Here is a 16,770-nt window from a genome sequence, read left to right as displayed (position 1 = left end):
ACTATTCTTGACTTGATACTCCCCGGCAACGGCGCCAGAAATTCTTCTTGCTACCTCTTGAGCTTGCGTTGGTTTTTCCCTTGAAGAGGAAAGGGTGATGCAGCACAGTAGCAGTAAGTATTTCCCTCAGTTTGAGAACCAAGGTATCAATCCAATAGGAGTATCAAGACAAGTCACCAATGTACCTGCGCAAAAACAAACAAACTTGCACCCAACGCTATAAAGGGGTTGTCAATCCCTTCACGATTATTTGCAAGGTGAGATCTGAAGGTGGAAAGTGCAACAAAGTAAAAGTGTAGAGCTGAAAATATGATGTGAAGTAGACCCGGGGGCCATAGTGTTCACTAGAGGCTTCTCTCATGATAGCAAGTATTATGGTGGGTGAACGAATTACTGTCGAGCAATTGATAGAATCGCGCAAAGTCATGATGATATCTAAGGCAATGATCATACATATAGGCATCACGTCCGAGACAAGTAGACCGATACTTTCTGCATCTACTACTATTACTCCACACATCGACCGCTATCCAACATGCATCTAGTGTATTAAGTTCATAACAAACGGAGTAACGCCTTAAGCAAGATGACATGATGTAGGGGGATAAATTCATGCAATATGAAATAAACCCCATCTTTTTACCCTTGATGGCAACAACACGATGCGTGCCTCGCTACCCCTTTTGTCACTAGGTGAGGACACCGCACAGTATGAACCCAAAACCAAGCACTTCTCCCATTGCAAGAATTATAGATCAAGTTGGCCAAATGAAACCCACAACTCGAAGAGAATTACACGGATACAAAATCATGCATATAAGAGATCAGAGGAGACTCAAATAATATTCATAGATAATCTGATCATAAATCCACAATTCATCGGATCTCGACAAACACACCGCAAAATAAAGTTACATCGGATAGATTTCCACGAATATCATGGAGAACTTTGTATTGAATATACAAGAGAGAGAAGAAGCCATCTAGCTACTAGCTGTGGACCCGAAGGTCTATGGTGAACTACTCACGCATCATCGGGGAGGCAATGGTGTTGATGAAAAACGCTCTCCGTGTCCAAATCCCCCCTCCGGCAGGGCACCAGAATGTGCCCCAGATGGGATCTTGCGGAGACAGAATCTTGCGGCGGCGGAAAAGTATTTTCGTGGCTCTCTCTGGCGTTTTTAGTTTTTTGGAGAATTTATAGGTGGAAGAAGTAGGTAGAGGAGCCACGGGGAGCCCACAAGCTTGCTAGGCCCGCCCCCTAGGCCGGGGCTAGGTGGCTTGTGACCTCCTCCAAGGTCCCCTGCCTTGGTTCTCAAGTCTCGTGCGTATCTTCTGTTTTGGAAAAAATCATTCCGCATGTTTTATTCCGTTTGGACTCCGTTTAATATTCTCCGCTGAAAAAGGTCAAAAACACGAAAAAAACCGAAACTGGCACTTGGCACTGAGTTAATAGGTTAGTCCCAAAAAAGATATAAAATAGCATATTCATGGATAGAAAACATCCAAAGTTGACAAGATAATAGCATGGAACCATAAAAAATTATAGATACGTTGGAGACGTATCAATGACCCACTTTCACCTTTCCTATTCTTATTTGTGGCTGATGGTCTGTCTGCTATTCTAAAGAAAAGTGTTTCTATTGGAGATATTACTCCGATTAAGGTGTGTAGGAGAGCTCCGAGAATCTCACACTCACTCTTTTCGTATGACACCTTATTATTTTTTGAAGCTTCACAAGTGCAGACTGAAAGGGTTAAGGATGCTTTAGAGACTTATGGTAGGGCCACGGGACAAATCGTGAATTTTAATAAATGCTCCATGCTCTTTGGTAGTTCTTGCCCAGAAGATGTACAACAACAAGTCAGAACATCCCTTGATGTGACTAGCTTGGTTTTTGAGGAAAAATACCTTGACTTCCCTACCCCGGAGGGACGTATGTCCAAGGGCCATTTCCAAAATCTCCACACAGGTATGACTAAACATCTATCCAATGGGGTGATGGACTTCTGGCTCAACCGGGTAGAGAGGTGTTGATCAAATCGGTTGCCCAAGCGTTGCCAACATATATTATGGGTGTTTTTAAGTTGCCATTTTCAGTCTGTGATGATCTTACCAGAATGGCGAGGAACTTCTATTGGGGATCTTCAAATGGCAAGAGGAAGGTCCATTAGAGAGGATGGGATCATCTCCTTCAACCCAAATATAAGGGAGGTGCGGGTTTCCGAGACTTCTGTCTATTTAATCAAGCTTTGTTAGCCTGGCAATTGCGAAGGTTGATATCAAAACTAGACAGTTTATGTGCTCAAGTGCTCAAATCACGTTATTACCCGGAAGGAAAATTGCAAGATACTAGCTTTATGGGGAATGCATCTTTGTCATGGAAATACATTAGCCACGGTCTACACCTTCTAAAAAGGGGGCTTGTTTGGAGAGTAGGCAATGGACATAGTATAAGAGTGTGGCGTGATAACTGGATCCCTCGTCCTTTCTCCTACAAGCCAATTTCTCCTTGAGGAAGGTGTCATATCCGTTTGGTCTCGGACCTGCTGAATGACAATGGTTCGTGGAATTACGAGCTTCTAAATGAGTATTTTGTTGAAGTGGATGTGACAGAAATCGTGAAAATCCGGACATCTCTAAGGCTAGGGGAAGATGTACTCGCTTGGGGCCCTGGGAAGCTCGACATCTTTACTATCAATAGTGCATATACTTTGGCCTTTGAGGAAGCGCATAGAGGCAATGCAGTTTCCTCTAGTTCGCACCCGTCTTGCAGTAGGTCCTGTTGGAAATTAATTTGGTCGTGTAGTGTGCCGCCAATAGTGCATAATTTTGCTTGGCGTCTAGCTACAAATAGCCTCCCCACTTGGCAGAACAAAAAAAAACGGCCTCGAAGTGACTAGTCTATGTCCTATATGTGATGTGGAATGTGAGGACAATTATCACCCATTTATTCGTTGTCCTTTGGCGCATGATCTTTGGGCAACAATGGCACAAGTATGGAAGCTTCGTGACTTAAAGTCAATTTTAAACACACGAAAGGAGTGGTTGTTGCAAGTCCTTGGGCCCTTGTGTGATACTGTTTGTTGTATGGTGCTCATGACTCTATGAAGAAGTTGGTTTGTGCAAAATGAACTTGTGCACCACAAGCTAGTGCCATCATTGAAGGTGTCGAGCACGTACCTCCAAGGTTATCTGGACTCTTTGATCGGTATTAAGTTGAATTCCAATATACATCCAAGCAAAGAGAAGATGATCATCTCGTATGATAATTTATCTAAACATGTACGCAATATCAAGCCTATAGTGTCTCTCCCGTGGTTTCCACCTAGTCCTGGGTGGGTAAAATTAAACACTCATGGCTCATTTTCCACGGATGGAACGAGAGGTGCAGGTATGGTCCTAAGGGGTGCCGATGGATCCATCATTTTCTCAGCTTGCAGGGAGCTGAGATCTTATCAGGAGGCGCTTGAGGCGAAGCTTTGTGCATGTATGGAAGGACTCTTGTTTGCTATTTAGATAAGTCACCTCCCAATTGTGATTGAGATGGATTCGTTGATGGCAATCTCTATGCTTCAAGATCGTGAAATTGATAGATCTGTTTATAGCTCGTTTGTGATGGAAATTAGACATTTTATAGGTCTTCAATATACTTGTATTACTCATATTAACCGTACGCAGAATAAGATTAGTGACAACTTGGCTAGTTTTGCTAGAGTAGAGAGGAGGACAATGACTTGGGTTGGATCAGGTCCCGCGAAAGCAGTAGATGTATTCTTGCAGATTGTATGAACACTATCTTTTGAGTAATACTCTCTCTATTTCGGGAGAGTACTGAAGGAGGAGGGGCGATGTGTCGGGGTCCCCTGCGGCCGGTGACTACAATGGGAAGTGAAATGGTACACACCTTGTATAAAGTGGAAGGAAAATTAAAAGGTTTGAAGCTCTTAGAGGCAGAGAAGAAAGTGATTAAAATCGGAAAGAAGAGCGAAAATCACTTGGCAGTGGGCAAGCTACAAGCAGTGGGGAAGCTTTTGTCGGACAAACTAGTGAAATACGAACATCTGGGAAGAACATTAGCACAAGTTTGGTGCCCTTCACTGGATTGGAGTGCAAGGATCTTGGTAAGAATCGTTTCTTGTTCTCCTTCCGTGAAGAGAAGGGGAAAATGAAGGTAGTAGATAATGGACCATGGTTTTTCAATAAAAGCTTGTTGGTGATGGAAGATTTTGCGCCCAATAAAACCATAGGTGAATATCAATTTAAGACCATACCATTATGGGTAAGGGTGTATGGTATTCCGATGGGGGTGATGGATAGAGAAACATGGAATTTAATTGGGGAACAGATCAGTGAAGTCGTGGATATGGAGTTGGATGAGAATGGTTTTGCATTTGGGCAATTTATGAGGATCAAAGCATGAATGGACATCACTCCACCACTAATGAGAGGAATCACTATTGATGGTGAGGAGGAGGATGAGCAGTACCAGAACAATGGAAAAATGTTAGAAGGGGGCAATGAAGAAATGGAGGAGGAGAAGAGGAAAGTGGTTTCATTTGAGTATGAACACTAACCACACTTATGCTATAACTGTGGGATCATTGGTCATAATGACAAAAATTGTACAATGGAAACAAAACGAGAAGGAGGTCGATAGTATGGTCCATGGTTACATGCATCAATCTACAAAGGGCATTTCGGTGAAGAGAAGAGCAGAGGATCAAGTGATAAAGGTGATTTCTGGAAAAGTAGTAGCGTGGGAAGCAAGGGTAGTAAGAAGGGAAGTGACGACCCATCATGGAAAGAAACTCTACCAAGCGAGCGAGCTGGCAATGAAAAAATGGAGATGGAAAGGAAGTTACAAGCCCCTTACAAATAACAAATGAACAAAAAACGGAGACAATAGGGAGTAAAAAGCTGGTTTTTGAGGAAGAACAACAGAGCGCTCACGTGAAGGGAGAAGAAAATGTGAAGGATAAGCACACGGAGAATAAAGAGGAGAAATTACAGGGATCAACAAAGAAATAAGAGGGAGCAATCTCGACCTCGGATGACGCAAAATCTGAATATGTTCTCATGAATTCAGGCTTAAAAAGGTGATAAGCACTTTCAAACGCAGAGAGCCGCAAGAAGGAGCGAAAACGCAAAAACTGTTGGTAACGCCATCAAAGAAAAGAGGGGCAGACCTCATGGATATTGATGAGGAATATGAGTTGGCGAAAATAGTAAGGATGGAGGGTCAGAAAACAGATGGAGTGTTAGGAAAAGAAGTCTCCAACAAAGATGATTCAGACAAGGAAGCTGGGCTGCCACGACAGCCCGACGGGAAGAAATGAAACTTATTGCGTGGAACTGCCGGGGATTGGGTAACGGCCCGGTAGTTCGAGGGCTTCTGGACATCTAGAAGCGGGAGGACTCGGATATTATGTTCGTTTCTGAAATAATACTAGACGAGAGGAGAATAAAGCAGTTTAAATGGGTGTTGGGTATGAAGGAAATGGTGACAAAAGATTGTAAAGGCAAGAGTGGAGGGCTTGTAATGTTCTGGAAGGGTACGGTGAAGGCCGAGCTCCACAATTTCTCCAAATATCACATAGATATCGAGATAATTGAAAAGGATAGCTTTTGGTGGAGAATTACACGCATATATGGAGAACTAGCAAGTGACAAAAAAGAAAATACCTTCACTTTACTTCGGGTTCTGGATGCTCAGCTTGACAGGCCTTGGATCTGTGTTGGAGATTTTAATGAAATTCTCTGTGACCATGAGAAACAAGGTGGACCCCCAAGAAAGCAAGCTCACATGGACAAATTCAAAGAAACTCTTGAAGAGTGTGGCTTGCAGGACCTAGGTTACGAGGGGGACAAATTCACATGGAGAAACCATAGTCATTCGGCTGGTAAATACATTAAAGAAAGGCTAGATAGAGCAGTGGCAAATATGAAGTTGTGTGATTGTTTCCTGGTTTCAAGGTGATAAATGGGGATCCCTGCCATTCTGATCATAGGCCCGTCATAGTGGAAACAGAAGGAAGATAATATAGAAGAGGGAGAGGCTCTCCCCACTTCAGATTTGAAGCAAGTTGGGTCAAAGAAGAAAATTGTGAATCCATCATAGAGAATGCCTGGAATCTGGAGGTGGGTCAGGGAATCAACGAGATAACATATGGACTTCAGAAGGTGGCTAATGAGCTTCAGAATTGGAGTACAAATATTTTGGGCAATCTGGAGAAGAGGACAAAGACTTTAAAGAGGGAGTTGGAGGAAGTCGAAAGAGGTGCAATACCCCCTCAACAAGTCTCACGGGAATTGTTTTTACGTGAGAAATTAGATCGCCTGGAACACCAATGAGATCTTTATTGGAAGCAACACTCACACATCAATTGGCTTAAATCAGGTGACAAAAATACAAAATATTTCCATGCCTTTGCTTTTGAAAGAAAGAAAAGAAACACCATTCGTCGGCTAAAAAATGATAGTGGGGGATGGGTAGAAGGAGATGAGAATTTTAAAAAACTAATAAACGACTATTTTATGTCTCTATTTACAACCCATGCAGAAGAATATAACCAAGAAACCTTAGGCTGTGTAAGGAAGAGAGTAAGCCAAAGCATGAAGAACTTCTTGTGTACATGATTTTCCGAAGAGGAGGTGAAAGCAACCATTGACGCAATAGGGGACCTGAAAGCACCAGGGTCTGATGGTATGCCATCACTGTTTTATAAGCGTTACTAGCACATAGTAGGGGATAAGATCACTCAAGAAGTTCTTTGAGTATTAAGGGGAGGAGACATGCCGATGGGGTGGAATGACAAAATGGTGGTGCTCATTCCAAAAGTGGGCACACCTGAGAGTTTCAAGGATCTCCGACCAATAAGCCTATGCAATGTGGTATACAAGATAATTTCTAATGTGCTGGCCAATAGACTAAAGGCGATCCTACCTAATATTATATCCCCGAACCAAAGTGCATTCATCCATGGAAGAATGATTTCCGACAACATCCTCTTGGCATACAAGCTAACTCATTTTTTGCATACAAAAAGTAAAGGAAATGTCAGCTTCGCAACACTCAAACTCGACATGAGCAAAGCATATGATCGAGTTGAATGGAGTTTCTTAAGAGACATGACGATAAAAATGGGTTCCAACTCTTCCTGGGTCAAACTCATTATGAACTGCATCATCACAGTGCGTTATCAAATAAAGGTAAATAATGATATTACGAATGTAAGCATTCCAGGGAGAGGTGTTCGACAAGGAGACCCCATATCCCCATACGTGTTCCTTATTTGTGCTGAAGGCCTCTCATCAATGCTGCAAAAAGCGGAAGAACATTGCAAAATAATAGGCATCAGAGTATGTAAAAGGGCCCCAAGCATAAATCATCTCCTCTTCCGGATGATTCTTTACTCCTTTTCAAAGCAGAAAACAAAACTGCGGTGGAGATAGATCATATCCAGGAGTCATATGCTGCTTGCTTAGGTCAAATAGTCAATAAGGAGAAATCAGCCATAATGTTCAACAAGAATGCTCAGATGGAGCAAAAGAAAATGATCATGACAACAATACACATTACAATGGAGGCAAGAATGGAGAAGTATTTAGGGCTGCCAGTTTACATAGGCAGATCGAAGGAACAAGTATTTACCTACCTCAAAGACAAATTTTGGAGGAAAATCTAGGGATGGAAAGAAATAATGCTCTCAACGGTGGTAAAGGAGATTTTAATAAAGGCCGTAGCCCAATCAGTCCCGGAATTTGCAATGGCATGTTTTGATCTCACCAAGACATTATGTGACCAGATTAGTGGGATGATATGTAGGTACTGGTGGAGCAATATTGATAAGGAAAACAAACATTGGGTTAGTTGGGAGCGGATGATGTTGCCAAAAAAGAAAGGAGGGCTAGGTTTCAGGGACCTCCATGTATTTAATAGGGCCATGTTGGCAAAGCAAGCTTGGAGGTTAGCAAATGCACCCAACTCCCTTTGTGCGAGAGTTCTATCTCCTAGATATTACCCATCTGGTCAGATTATTAGAGCAATGCCAAAGGGCGTCATGTCTTATTCATGGAGAAGTGTCCTCAAAGGTGTCAAACTGCTAAGAGAAGGAGTAATCTGGAGAATAGGCAATGGTGAGAATGTGAACATATGAAAAGACCCTTGGACACCACGAGGTAAAAGTAGAAAACCACTTACTCCTCAAAGAAGGAATAACATCCTTTGGAAAGTCTCAGAACTAATTAACCTAGTAGAAGGAGATTGGGATAAGGATCTGGTAAAACAAACCTTCAACGGAAAAGATGCAGAACAAATATTGCAAATACCAATTAGTGAAGGCAACGAGGACCAGCTTGTGTGGCACTTTCATAAGAGGGGTTTATTTTTTGTGAAATCAGCTTATCGAGTGGCAATTGAATCAGAATCAAGGCGGGCCCTTCATGGTGGGGCTTCTGCATCTGGCACAAAAACTGAATATATACCCTTCGAGTGGGAGAAAGTGTGGAGGCTCCCTCTACGAGCTAAAATACTGCACTTCTTATGGAGAATGGCGAGGAATAGTCTTCCGATGAGATAAAAACTAATTCGACGAGGAGTTAAAGTTGATCGACGGTGCCCGATATGTTTACGTACTTATGAGGATGGTGGGCACATTTTTTTCAAATGTAAATCAGTAAAGCACATCTGGAGAGCGGCTCAGACGGAAGACATACGACAAAATCTTAGTGATTGGCATAGTCCGAAAGATGTGCTTATTCAAATATATAAACTTGATCGGCAAAAGGGTGCACGATTAAACATTCTCATGTGGCTTTGGTGGCATGAGAGAAACAAAGCTAATAAGGGGGAGGCAATAAGAAGCACGAATGAAATCATAGAATCTCTGGAAATTCACGAAAGTGAATACAGTGAGCTATATAAGAGGAAATGCACTAAAACAATAACGCCCAAGGATAGTTGTTGGAAACCTCCGGTGGAAAACTATCTGAAGATCAATATAGATGCAACTTTCACAAAGGAGCACATGGACGAGAGGATGGGGTTTCATCATGAGAAACTCTGAAGGAGGAGTAGAAGCAGTAGGAGCATGGAGACTCTGCAGACAATCTGAGGTAATTCAAGCAGAAACAATAGCCTTGTTGCATGTTGTTGAGAGAGCAAGCGAGCTGGGATGCAGGAATGTTATTTTTGAAACAAATGCACTGGTGCTAAAACAAGCTGTCACTGGCGATGACTATGACGATTTAGTGTATGGTAGCCTGTTCTGTGAAGCAAAATATAAATTGTTGTATTATTTTCAATCTGTTTCCATCATGTGGTGTTCCAGGTCATGTAATGTAGCTGCTCATAAATTAGCGTCGTTTGGCGCGAGTTTGGTTGAACAAGAAGTGTGTATGTGGCTGTCAGATGTACCAAACTTTGTAGCTGATGCGGTTTCTAGCTATTTAGCTGGACCGAATCTGCAATGGAATAAAGCTTTTCCATTTCAAAAAAGAAAACACTCTCTGTGTTTCTAAATATAAGTATTTTTAGAGATTTTACTATGAGACTACGTACGAAGTAAAATGAGTGTATCTACACTCTAAAGTATGTCTATATACATACGCATGTAGTCTTCTAATGAATTCTTAAAAAAACTTATACTCCCTCCGTCCGAAAAAGATTGTCCCCATGGCTTTTTTGCGATTTAGTCCTTACTATTTTGCCGACCAAACCCGAACTCCACCTTCTTCCTCGCTCTCTTCCTCGTTCTCTCCCGACTGATCACCGCCTTATGCCGCTCCTCTCCACCACCACCCCTCCCGCCCCACTCCGCCTGCTTCTCCTCCCATCGCACGCCACCTGCTCCACCCTTCCCCACACCCCCACCCCATCCCACACCACCTCCACCTTGCTTCCCCCACGCCGCGCCGCCACCTCCTCGTTCCCCACCATGAAGCTTGGATTTTTTAGTCGATCTGTTGTCCGACGGCGCGGCAGCCAACTAGGTCAGTCGGATCTGGTACTGAGTTGGAGCTGGCGCCGTCTGAGCTTGCCATCCCGTGCTAGAGTCATTTGAGCTTGCCTCCCTACGCTGGGAGGTCATCGTTGAGCCGTCAACCCGTACTGGGTGTCGCCTCCAGGGTGGAGGAGCTCACCAACGAGCTCGTCGGAGTAAAAGGTCTCTTTTCCCCCCTTCTCTTCCCTTTGATCTCTCTCAATTTCTTCGTCTTCTTTTCACCCTATTCCAGCTCCTCAACCGCGACCTCATCATCTGGAACTGCACCACCAAGTTCCCCATGCCCGGGCGGTGCGCTCCTCTCCCAGGGGCTGCTCTTCGTCTGGCCTGACGAGAATGGCTGGGACAAGGTCAATGCTACCAAGCCTCCAATGTAAGTATGCACGTCAACACTGCAGCTATGTTGTTGTGCCTCTTGGCTGCAGAATTCAGTTGAGAGCCAGTAAAATAACATCAATAGATGAATGATGAAGTGTTGCTGTGAATGAGAATGAGCAGTCACAAGTCTGTTTATGTCACTGCCATAGTTGCCCGAATGCAAATGAGCAGCCACAAGTCTGTTTGTATTGTCACATTGCCATCGATAGCTGCCAATCACTTTAGATAGATAGAATTTCCCCCAAAACTATGTGGGAAATTTGGTTCAGAATATTTACTGAATTTTGATAGTTAATGGAGCAGCAAATTTAACTGAATTCAGTTAGCCCATAGAGAATTAGAGATACAACGCCTTCCACATTTCATGTTTTCCTGAAGCTTTTTGTAGCCTTCAATATTGTTCTATTGGATGGAAGCCGACGATCCCGAGGACGATAGGGGACGTAGCTGCTGCGAGAGCTGACGAGCCCGACGACGATAGGGGACGTAGCTGCTGCGAGAGCTGACGAGCCTGACGATGATAGGGGACGTAGCTGCTGCGAGAGCTCACGAGCCCGACGATGACAACAAGCTAAAGGCTCCCCCTTGCAAGCTCGATGTGGAATAAAGCCGCGGTGGTGTCTTCTTGGTAGGTTATGCTTCCCCCTTTCATAGATCTTCCTTTGCTTTCTGCGCGATACTAGAGAGCTATTGTCAATTCCTCACTGAAATTGTTACTGAAATTTGTTATGTCAATTCTTTACTGAAATTTCCCCTTGTCGATTTCTTACTGAAATTGTAAGCTTTGTTGCTCAATTACAGAAGTTTATGATGTTAATTCTTATAATGTCATGGAATAAATTCATTGTCTAGACATTTCTGGCCTCTTGGTACAAACAATTTTTGCAAAAAGTTTGTAAGAAAATTTGCTTGAATTATCAAAAATCAGTATGTTTTGTCACAGTCAGAACTGAAAAGTACTTTCAAAATTCAGTAAGATTTGTTGTCAACACTGTCAAAACTGAATTTTTTCAGCAATGCTCATAATTAGCTTTCCTATCAACACTGAACTCATCATCTAGTCTAAATTCAGTGTAAATCCAGTGCCCAAGCTTATTTCCATCAAAATTTGTACCATGCTTGTTCAAGTTTATACTCGACAAAGTATCATTGTTGTTCAAGGATAAATGTTTGACTGTATCTCCAATGCACTCAATCATTCTCTCTGATTACAGTTTGACTGCATCTCCCAAGTAGCATTGCTTGTTCAGATTTATACTGGAGTATCATTGCTTGTTCAACACTGACAAATATGATTGCTTGTTCAACACTCACAAATATGATTGCTTGTTCAAGGACTCCACTATACTGGACAAATGTATTAATCCAGTATAAATATCCAAGGATTATGTGCAAACAATCTCTAGGATCAGTATTTAGTTTAGATGCATATTCAGTCAACACTAGGATCAATATTCAGTGTAACAATATTCTTCTTCCAGGCCATCGAGGGAGCTCTGGCGGCAGCACAAGGAGCAGGGCAGTGGAGGACCAGCACTGGCATGAGCGCAAGCAGACGAGCAACATCGGCATGGGTAGAGATCCACCAGCAGCAGGGAAGAATCAAGGGAGAAGCACGGGCAGATGAGCAGCAGCGACATGAGTAGAGATCCACCGACAATAGGGGAGAAGCACGGGCAGAGCTCAACCGAGGTCCAGGTCAGAGCATGGACAGTGGAGAAGGAGCTGCACCGGCAGAGCTCTACCAGCTCCACTCAGGCGGAAGCGGGAGTGCTACGGCAACAAAAGTTCTTCCCCGGCAGTGGTGCCAGAGATCCTTCTGTCGTCTCTTGGGCTCGCGTTGGTTTTTCCCTTGAAGAAGAAAGGGCGATGCAGCACAGGAGCAGTAAGTATTTCCCTCAGTTTGAGAACCAAGGTATCAATCCAATAGGAGAATCTCGTCAAGTCCAGAGTACCTGCACAAACACAAAGAGCTTGCACCCAACGCTATAAAGGGGTTGTCAATCCCTTCAAGATTGATTGCAAAGTGAGATCTGAAGGCGGAAAGTGCAACAAAGTAAAAGTGTAAGGCTTAAAATATGGTGTGGAGTAGACCCCGGGGCCATAGTGCTCACTAGAGGCTTCTCTCAAAATAGCAAATATCACGGTGGGTAAACAAATTACTGTCGAGCAATTGATAGAACCGCGCAAAGTCATGACGATATCTAAGGCAATGATCATACATATAGGCATCACGTCCGAGACAAGTAGACTGATACTTTCTGCATCTACTACTATTACTCCACACATCGACCGCTATCCAGCATGCATCTAGTGTATTGAGTTCATGACGAAGAGAGTAATGCATTAAGCAAGATGACATGATGTAGAGGGATAATCTCAAACCAATGATGAAAACCCCATCTTTTTACCCTTGATGGCAACAACACGATGCGTGCCTCGCTACCCCTTCTGTCATTGGGTGAGGTCACCGCACGGTATGAACCCAAAACCAAGCACTTCTCCCTTTGCAAGAATCATAGATCTAGTTGGCCAAACAAAACCCACAACTCGAAGAGAATTACAAGGATATGAAATCATGCATAAGATAGATCATAAGAAACTCAAATAAGATTCATAGATAATATGATCATAAATCCATAATTCATCGGATCTCGAAAAACACACCACAAAAGAAGATTACATCGGATAGATCTCCATGAAGATCATGGAGAACTTGTATTGAAGATCCAAGAGAGAGAAGAAGCCATCTAGCTACTAGCTATGGACCCGTAGGTCTATGGTGAACTACTCACGCATCATCGGAGAGGTCATGGTGTTGATGAAGAAGCCTCCGTATCCAAATCCCCCCTCCGGCAGGGCACCAGAACGTGCCCCAAATGGGATCTTACGGAGACACAAGCTTGCGGCGGCGGAAAAGTATTTTCGATGATCTCCTGATTTTTTCTGGGATTTTATGGAATATATAGGCGCAAAACCAAGGGCAGAGGAGGTCCAGGGGGCCCACAAGCCCGTGAGGCCCGACCTCCCCCTTGGCCGGGGCTGGGAGGCTTGTGGGGTCCCTGGGGACCCCCTGCCTTGGTTCTCACGTCTCCCAGTCTTCTTTTGTTTCAAAAAAAATCTTTTCGGGGATTTTATTCCGTTTGGACTCTGTTTAAAATTCTCCTCTGAAAAGGGTCAAAAACACGGAAAAAACAGGAACTCGCACTTGGCACTGAGTTAATAAGTTAGTCCCAAAAAATCTATAAAAGGCATACAAAACATCCAAAGTTTGACAAGATAATAGCATGAAACCATCAAAAAATATAGATACGTTGGAGACGTATCAAGCATCCCCAAGCTTAACTCCTGCTCGTCCTTGAGTAGGGAAGTGATAAAGACTGAATTTTTGATGTGGAATGCTACCTAGCATAGTTTTCCTTTGCAACTTCTTTCATGTGACATGAATGTTCAGATCTGTAAGATTCAAAACAATAGTTTGCTATTGACATGAAAACAATAATACTTCAAGCAAACTAGCAAGGTAATCATGAACTTTCAAAATAACAAGGCCAAAGAAAGTTATCCCTACAAAATTATATAGTCTAGCTATGCTCCATCATCCTCACACAATTAATGTAAATCATGCACAACCCCTGTATGGGCCAAGTAATTGTTTTCGCACTCTTACTTTCTCAAACTTTTATAACTATCACGCAATATATGAGCGTGAGCCATGGATATAGCACTATAGGTGGAATAGAGTGTGATGGTGGTTGTGAGAAAAAAAGGAGATGGTCACATTGACTCAGCGTATAAAAGGGCTATGGAGATGTCCATTAATAGATATCAATGTGAATGAGTAGGGATTTCCATACAAGGGATGCACTAGAGCTATAAGTGTGTGAAAGCTCAAAAGGAGAACTAGTGGGTGTGCATCCAACTTGCTTGCTCACGAAGACCTAGGGAAATTTTGAGGAAGCCCATCATTGGAATATACAAGCCAAGTTATATAATAAAGATTCCCACTAGCATATGGTGGTGACAAAACGAGAGGCTCTCAATCATGAAGAACATGGTGCTATTATGAGGAACAAGTGTGGAAAAAGATAGTAGCATTGTCCCTTCTCTCTTTTTTGTCCCCTTTTTTTTGGGCTCTTAGACCTCTCTTTTTTTCTCTTTTTTTATTTGGGCTCTTTGGCCTCTTTTTTTTATATTTTTATTTCCTCACATGGGACAATGCTCTAATAATGATGATCATCACACTTTTATTTACTCACAGCTCAAAGCATAGAACGATGATGACTCTATAGGAAATGCCTCCGGCAGTGTACCGGGATGTGCAACGATCTAGCTTGGCGTATGACGTTGAAACATCTCGCTAGCTATCTTACGATCATGCAATGGCAATATGAGAGTGATGGCACAAGTCATGAGACGGAGCGGTGGGAGTTGCATGGCAATATATCTCGGAATGGCTATGAAAATGCCATAGTAGGTAGGTATGGTGGCTGTTTTGAGAAAGGCATATGGTGGGTTTGTGCACCGGCGAGAATTGCGCGGTACTAGAGAGGCTAGCAATGGTGGAAGGTGAAAGTGCATCTATACCATGGACTCACATTAGTCATGAAGAACTCACATACTTGTTGCGAAAGTTTTTATTAGTAATCGAAACAAAGTACTAAACTCATACTCCTAGGGGAAGGGTTGGTAGTGTTAACCATCGCGCGATCCCGACCTCAACACAAAGGATGACAATCAATAGATCAATTATGCTCCGACTTCCTAACATAGCGGTTCACCATACGTGCATGCTACGGGAATCACTAACTTCAACACAAGTATTTCTAGATTCCAACACCCTACTAACATAACTCTTAATATTACCAAATCCACGTCTCAAAACTAATTGAGAGGAATCAAAACTTGTCTTTCTACTCAATGCACATGAAGATGGAGGTTTTTGTATCCTCTTTAGGTACCTATCACCTTTGGGACTACTTTCATAGCATAAGCCAACTACCAAGTCACGCACCGCCGCGCTCTAAAAGATCTAAGTGAAGCACATAGAGCAAAATATCTAGCTCAAAAGATATAAGTGAAGCACGATGAGCATTATAGCAAAATCACGATGAGTGCATGTCTCTCTCAAAAGGTGTGCAGCGAGGATGATTGTGACACAACAAAAAGAAAAGACTCCTAAGATACAAGATGCTCCAAGAAAAACACATATCATGTGGTGAATAAAAATATAGCTCCAAGTAATGTTACCGATGGATTGAAGACGAAAGAGGGTATGCCTTCCCGGGGCATCCCCAAGCTTAGGCTTTTTGGTGTCCTCGAATTTGGCTGGGGATTCCTTGGGCATCCCCAAGCTTGAGCTCTTTCCACTCCTTATCTCTTTGTCCATGAGAACATCACCCAAAACTTGAAAACTTCACAACACAAAACTTAAACAGAAACTCGTGCTAACATTAGCACAAGAAAACAAACTACCACTTCTTTAGGTACTGTAGAAATCTTGATTTCTATTTATATTGGTGTTGGGCTACTGTATTCTCACTTTTCCATGGCTAGTACCCCCCGATACTATCCATAGTTTCATCAAAACAAGAAACCAACTCAACAAAAACAGAATCTGTCAAGAACAGACCAGTCTGTAGCAATCTGTATACTTCGTATACTTCTGGTACCTCAAAAATTCTGAAACATTAGGACTGCCTGGGAAAAAGCCATATAAACCAGCAGAAAAAAGAATTAACTCAAAATCTCTTTCTGAATAAAAATGAAAAATCATCTCGTGAGCAAAAAGTTTCTGTCTTTTTCCGGCAGGATCAAACAACCCTCACAAAGTCTAGTCATAAAGGTTTTGCTTGGATCAAACACAAAAAGAAAAACAAAAAACACAATCACAACAGAATTATGATGGTGTGGACACAACAAAACAGAAATAAAAAGATAAATTCATTGGGTTGCCTCCCAACAAGCGCTATTGTTTAACGCCCTTAGCTAGGCATAAAAGTGATAGAATCACGTATCGTCGTCTTTGGTGCTCAAACCATAAGTGGCCCTCATCATGGATTCATAAGGCAATATTATTTTATTTCTAGGAAAGTGTTCCATGCCCTTATTTAAAGGAAATTGAAATCTAATATTCCCTTCCTTCATATCGATAATAGCACCGATAGTCCTTAGGAAAGGTCTACCAAGAATAATAGGGCAAGTAGGATTGCAATCAATGTCAAGCACAATGAAATCCACGGGTACATAGTTCCTATTTGCAATAATAAGAACATAATTGATCCTTCCCATGGGTTTCTTGACAGTAGAATCCGCAAGATGCAAATTAAGAGAACACTCTTCAAGCTCATTAAAACCCAGAACATCACATAACGACTTTGGAATCGC

The sequence above is a fragment of the Hordeum vulgare genome, chromosome 6H (genome assembly GCF_904849725.1).
Source record: "Hordeum vulgare subsp. vulgare chromosome 6H, MorexV3_pseudomolecules_assembly, whole genome shotgun sequence".
Lineage (NCBI taxonomy): Eukaryota > Viridiplantae > Streptophyta > Magnoliopsida > Poales > Poaceae > Hordeum > Hordeum vulgare.
This window is presented reverse-complemented; position numbering follows the sequence as displayed.